This window comes from Elaeis guineensis, chromosome 3 (genome assembly GCF_000442705.2).
Source record: "Elaeis guineensis isolate ETL-2024a chromosome 3, EG11, whole genome shotgun sequence".
Classification (NCBI taxonomy): domain Eukaryota; kingdom Viridiplantae; phylum Streptophyta; class Magnoliopsida; order Arecales; family Arecaceae; genus Elaeis; species Elaeis guineensis.
Genome location: NC_025995.2, coordinates 39,051,755 through 39,058,973, shown reverse-complemented (window position 1 = coordinate 39,058,973; position 7,219 = coordinate 39,051,755). Strand labels below are relative to the sequence as shown.

General features: G+C 36.2%; 1 pseudogene; it reads right to left on the bottom strand.

Moving 5' to 3' along the window:
* Positions 1–854: 854 nt before the first annotated feature.
* LOC140856223 (uncharacterized) overlaps positions 855–7,219 on the bottom strand; it is a 17,533-nt pseudogene continuing 11,168 nt past the window's right edge.

Below are 7,219 nucleotides of genomic sequence, written 5' to 3'. Positions count from 1 at the left end.
AATTATTGGGTGCCTAGTGTTTTGAATCATATACATTAGGTGTTCAAACTCCTAATCAATTCCTTGATTGAGTTTTCATGGGGCGCCACTTGATTTGATCAAGTTGAGCATGCCCATTAGGTTGATGGCGCGGAGGGCCAAACTAAGGCATCCCTTAAGCCCTAGTTGGCATGTGAGAGAAAGGGCAAGAGGGTGCCAAGTGGTTCTCCTAGGCATGGTCAAAAATAGAGAGCAACAAGGATTCTTAATGCGAGTAGGACTCACATTAAGGGGCTCCAAGCCTCCAAAAGCCTCCCCACGCTTTCCTCTCTTCTCCCTCTTGGTTTCAATGCCCAAGCATTGTTTGGCGTCCACCATCTCCCTGCCCAAAGGCTGTTTGGGCGGCCATCTCTCTTGTTGATTCTTAAGTTCTTGATTGCTACAAAATCAAGGGAACTAGATCTAAAAGAGAAGAGAAAAAAAAAATCAAAGAAAGGATCAAAGAGTTAATAACGATCCAAGCTTCATTCAGATTCGCAGGTAATCTTTTTTGGAGAAAAAATATCTACATCATAGAAAGCTGTTCCAAGCTGATCCTGAGTGAATATCTGTAGAGGTTGGGCACTTATGCGGCTAAGAGAGAACCTACTTTCTTCTAAATCTAGATTCGAAAAAAAAAAATAGTAAAACAGATATGTGATTCGATCACATATTTAATTTCAGCATAAAATTCAGCATGTATTCAATTTCAGCATATGAAGTAGATCCATGTGTTCTATATTTTATGCATGCATGAACTAAATTAAAAGGTGTTTTAATCTTAATTCTGCTTTGTTGTTTAGAAAAGAAAATTTTAAAGCATATATGTATACACCCTACATGAAAATCCAACACCAAGGATGGTCCACTTTGGTGCACATGATATTCCCATGGTTCTAATCCCCCAACCCCAGCCCATGGTTGAACCCTTTCTCTCGACCATCATTTTGAGCTCTCAAATTGTTTCCTAGGCTCCACTGTGGAGATAGTATTAAGGGAAAACAAGAATTATGTCCTTTTACTATGCCCGCTTGTATAAGAAATTCTCTGAGGGTGATCTCCTCAAGGGCAGATTGATGAGAGTGGGGGTTGTGATGGGTTTGTTCCCTCTGGATCTTTGACCATACCTCATCCATGGTCTTCTGACACAAAGTGGTGCTATTGGGAGTGCAGTCTTGGTTATGGAGTAGCGTAGAGATGGATCTAGTGGTAGCAGCAATGCTGGAGGTATTGTCTACATCAGAAGCCTATAGGTTGGCGAGGAAATCATCCATGTTCACGGAGTCCATGGCATCATCAGGCTCAAGGGCGGTGGTCTAGAGCTCATCCAAGGTGCAAGATAAGATGCTAGGCTGTGTCATCGTGGAGAATGCTGTTGGTTCCTCGCTTCATCTTCTCAACCCCTCTCTCTTTGCTCCTTTGGTCTTGTTGTTGCCCAAGGTTTTGGCGTTGAGCTAGTGTATGTCATCCAATGCCTTGATGTTATTGTTGCTAGTCTAAGAGGAGGAGCTGAAAGAATTCTTGAGGCTCCTTTCTTAGAAAAGCTTCCTCCTTTTCCTGGTGGTGGAACTTTAGCATTGGTTTTGCTGTAGGACGAGACAAAAGGGGAAGAAGCGGACACTTTGCGCGAACTGGCACTGAAGCGGTGGGAAACGACTGTTTTTGCGAAAGAAAAAGATCAAGGCCACCAGCTGAAAGACTCTTTGTTGGGTTTTGTTGGTTGATGCTCTTGACCAAAAAACAAAAATTTGTTCAAGTTTTTAACTTAAAAGAGATGTCATAAATATGTGAAGATTTCGTAGGATTTACCTTTCCCACCGATTTGTAAAATAGTTGCCATAAGGAGAAATGATGCAAAAAAATTTTAAAAAAAGAGTATGGAACAGGATGCGATGGTTAAGAAATGATAATAGTTCAGGAAGAGGAAATATAATCCTAAAAAAAGCAAGAACGTTAAGGATCTGTTAGGCTCACAACTGGGATTAAAACTGGAGCAGAATAACATGGAAATTAGAATAGCCACATTTCTGGTGTGTTTGGTTCATGATGGGAATCAAAACCGAAAACTCAAAAGTTAAATTTTTGGAAATTAATTGAGCAGAAGCATTTTTGGAAAAGCTAATGTTTTTAAATAAACCTGGTGCAATGGAATTCGAATACTGATGGAGAGCCGGGATCGGGTCTTGGGGATCAATTGAGTGAAATTTCTATTTTCCATTGGAATAGGAACAGGACCTTCCTAGCCAAATGGCTAGAGTAGGAGTTATTCAATCTCATTCCCATTCTAGAATTCAACGTCCTCCCATCAAAGATGTCCTAAAAATATTCATGTGAAAATGTACACAAACCAATAAGAAACTACTAAGACACTAACTTTCATTGGATTCCCATTAGTTCTTCAAATTGGAGGTGGTTTAACAGAACAACAATAAGTTTAATATATAGAAACCTCTCCTTCTTTTTCTATCACAGAGATAGGGAAGTTTAGATCTGAGGAAAGGCATCCCCAAAGCATCAGCCCATACGAGGAGAGCAAGTTGCTGGGAGAACCATTCAGTTCAGGATGACTGTTGCTGTTCGAAGGAGGCGATGCTTGTTGACTTTGTTTACCAACTTAATGAGATTTGGGAGGACATTGAAGTGGAGAGTGAGATGAAAAATTGAGGGAGAATATAGATCTAGGGTTCTTTCTCTTTTTTTCTTAATACATAAGACCTCTTATATATGAGGCTACCATATCCTACCAAAATCCATACATCAATACATAAACCACTATGACAATATGAGCCCAACCATATATGAGCCCATACATGAACCCAACATACAACTAAATCAAAACTTACATAATTTAGAAATTAAAAAGAACAAACATTATATTTTAACACTCCTCTTTAATGGTTGTTCTTGAATGCCCATGAGGTCTCTAAAGTAGATAAATTTCTTTTTAGATAATGCTTTGGTGAAAATATCCGCCACTTAGTCTTGAGTCCTCACATATTTTACTTCAACTTTTTTTTCTTCTACTGCATCTCTTATGAAATAGTACTTAATTTTGATATGCTTCGTATGGCTATGATAGATAAGATTCTTTGTCATAGAGATGGTAGACTTGTTGTCACAAAATAGTGTAGTAGCTTCTTCTTGCTTCTCACCCACATCTTCTAGTATTCTTCTCAACCAAATTATTTGTTGTGCCGCCAAGGTAGTTGAGATATATTCGGCTTCCGCGGATGACAATGCCACAATATCTTGCTTCTTAGATGCCCAAGATATGACACCGGATCCAAAAAAAAATATATAGCCCGATGTACTCTTCATATCATCAATGCTTCCGGCCCAATCACTATCACAAAATTCAAATAACTTCACATGATCATTTATGCTCCTTTCATACATGATGCCATAATCTTTGGTGCTTTTGATATATCTTAAAACTCTTTTTGCCATCCCAAAGTGGACTTTGCTTGGTTTTTGCATGAATCTAAAAAGTAAACTTGATGCAAACATTATATCCGATCTTGTAGTTGTGAGATACAATAAGTTTCCAATAATGCATCTATATAGTGGTGCATTGATTTCACCAGTTTCATCTTCTTTCATGAACTTCTCATTTACCACCAAAAATGTTACTACAACATTGCAATTCTCCATTTTGAACTTCTTGAGAACGCTTTCTATATACTTCTTTTGACAAATAAAAATGCCATCTTCTCTTGGCTTGATTTCAATTCTCAAAAAATAATAGAGCAAACCCATATCATTTATTCATATCTTCTCATCATATCACTTTTAAAAGCTAAAATTATATTCTCATTGTTACCGGTAATAATCAAATCATTAATATAAAGAGAGACAATGAGAATGTCATTACCTTGCTTCTTTACATAAAGTGTTGGTTCACTTGGACTTCTTTGAAAATCTTTCTCATTAAAGTAGGCATTAATTTGAGAATACCATGCTTGGAGTGTTTGCTTCAACACATATAATGCTTTCTTCAACTTGTACACTTTGCTTTCTTGACCTTTGATGATGAAACTTTGTTGCTCCTTGAATTGATTTTGATGATTACAAAGTATTTGAGGAGGTTACTAATGATTTTGATTTGAAAAAAGATTTATTGTATTTCAGGAGTAAAATCATAATTTTATCAAGTTCTGATTCGAAACCCTCAAGAGCAAGAGTAGAAGATTTGTAATCTATTGGAGGCAATTTCAATATTTTTGGATGTATATTTTGAAAGAAAATTATGTTTATAAATTTGAGTCGATCCCATGAGTCGACTCATGGCAAAAGGGGCTGAACGGCACGCTGAATTCTTTAGCTGGTACACCCAATTAAGTCAATCCCATGAATCGATCCCTGTGCATGAGTCGACCCTATGAGTCGACCTTTATTGCTGTGCAAGCCAAAGATACAGAACTGTCAATTTTTATTCTGCGCCACATGAGTCGACCCCATGAGTCGACCCCTGTGCATGAGTCGACCCTATGAGTTGACCCCTGCGACGGAAAAACTCTGCAACGGCTAGTTTCTAGCTCATTTTGGCTGCATTTAATACCCATTTAATGTGCTCCAACGGCTCTATTCTAGCCCAGATTACTCTCCACCATTATTTGAAGTTATAAAAGGCACTCAAAGGAAGGAATCAACAAGATTTTGAAAAGGTTCTTCAAGTATTTATTTTAACCCTAAGCAAGAGCCCTCTTAAAAATTCAAGAAGCTTTTATTTCAAGTTCACCAACCCCTTAAGAGCTCATTCAAGTCTTCAACCACCTTGAGAAAAATCAGAAGAGCTTTGTTCTTATTGTGTAAAGTGTATTTAAAGCTTTATTTGCTCATTAAAGGAGCTACATCTGTATTTCTATATGATTAACTGCTATACTCTATTTTGAGTTGATATTTTATTTTGAAAGGATTTTAAAATGTAGAAAGGTTGATCTGAACCTTAAATCAGATTGTATTGGATTGGCTTGTATCCGAGAAACAAGTGTTCTAGCTTAGAATAGCTAGAGTCGGAGGTTCCGATGTTGTATTCGGGTTGAATACGGTTTAGTGGATTTGAATTCTCAAGTAGGAGCTTGGAGAGTGGACGTAGGTGCAAGATTGATATCGAACTACTATAAATCTTCTTGTTTGTGTTGTGCTTACTTGCTCTCCTTTTAAATTTTTTTATCTTCTTACAGTTTTGCATCCAGCTTCTACACCTTGCATAAATTTCACTCTCCATATTTATCCTACTTATTGTTATAAAATCCTCATAGTTGTAAATTAACTTTAAATTTTTAGAAATCCAATTCACCCTCCCTCTTGGGTTGCATAGCTGGGCAACAAGTGGTATCAGAGCATGGTGCTCTAACCCTACTTTGATTTAACCATCAAGAGCTAAAGATCTATGGCAACTCAAGTTGGCACTTCACTAGCCGAGGGGCAGTCCACAAACCGACCTTCACTTTTTAATAGATCAAATTATATCTATTGAAAAGTTCGGATGAAAATTTTTATTCAAGCACTTGACTATGATATGTGGAGTATCATAGTAAATGGACCACACACACCCACTAAATTAATTGATGGTGTGAAATCAATCAAATCCGAAAAAGAATGGGATGAGGTTGATAAGAAAATGGCTCAACTAAATGCTAAAGCCATGAATATTTTGTATTATGCTCTAGATGCTAATAAATTTAATCATATTTTAACATGCATATCAGCTAAGGAAATATGAGATAGATTAGAAGTAACTCATGAAGGAACTAATCAAGTGAAAGAATCAAAAATCAATATTTTTGTGCATAAATATGAACTTTTTAAAATGAAGCATGATGAATCAATAACTGCGATGTTTACTCATTTTACTGATATTATTAATGGTCTAAAAAATCTTGATAAGTCTTATTCTAACAGTGATCTCGTAAGAAAGATTCTTAGGTCTTTACCAAGGACTTGAGAGGCCAAAGTGACCGCAATTCAAGAAGCCAAAGATCTGAATATCTTACCCTTGGAGGAGCTTCTAGGATCACTGATGACTTACGAGCTAAGCATGAAACAACACCAAGAAGAAGATGTCAAAAAGAAGAGGATAATCACCCTCAAATCCACTGCTCAACCTGATGAAGAATTCGATGATACAGAAAATGAAGAGCAGAATGAAGAAATGGCCCTCATTACTAGAAGGATCCCAAGAAGTACAAGAAAAAGGCCATGATGGCTACATGGAGCGAAAGTGATGAGTCAAGTTTCGAAGAAGAAGACTCAAATGAACAAGCCAACTTGTGCCTTATGGCACATGAAAATGAGGTAAATACTGAAACTCCTATTGACTTTACCTTTGAAGAACTTCATGAAGCATTTTATGACCTAATTGATGAACTAAAGAAGCTAGAGATAAAGAACAAAGAATTAAAATCAAAGAATCAATCTTTACTAAAAGAAAATGAGAGTATTTTAAATGAAAAATCAATCCTATCTCAAAAAAATTTGAACTTAAAAAATGAGATTGCCAAGTTAAAACCAATGGTTGAAAAGTTCACTTTAAGTTCAAATAAACTTCACATGATACTTGACAATCAAAAAGCCATTTATGATAAAGTCGGTCTTGGATATAACCCTTTAAAGAAACAAAAATTTCTGAAAAATATCTTTGTAAACTCATCATACAATAAGTTTTCAAATATAATTTGCTTTAAATGTGGTAGAATATGATACAAATCCTATTCATATTTTTCTAACAAATCTAAAAATTTCAATGTAAAAAAAATATGAATTTCAAAAGGAACCAATATGACTAACCAAAAAGGATCCAAAAAAACTTAGGTACCTAAAGTCAAAACTTGATTCTTGTGTATAGGTGTGTCTTGCATCCCAAGGAGCAAACCGGAGATGATATCTTGATAGCGGGTGCTCAAGATACATGACTGGTGATGAATCCCAATTCATCACACTTGAAGCTAAAAATGGAGGGATGGTCATCTTTGGAGATAATGGCAAAGAAAAGATCATCGGTATAGGTAACATTGGTATCACTCTCTCCAAGTATATTGAAAATATTTTATTAGTAGATGGTTTAAAATATAATTTATTAAGCATCAGTCAATTTTGTGATAAAGGATACAAAGTCATTTTTGAATCTTCAGTTTGCATTGTAACTAGTCCTATTAATGAAGGTATTAAATTTGTTGGGCATAGACATGATAATGTTTAT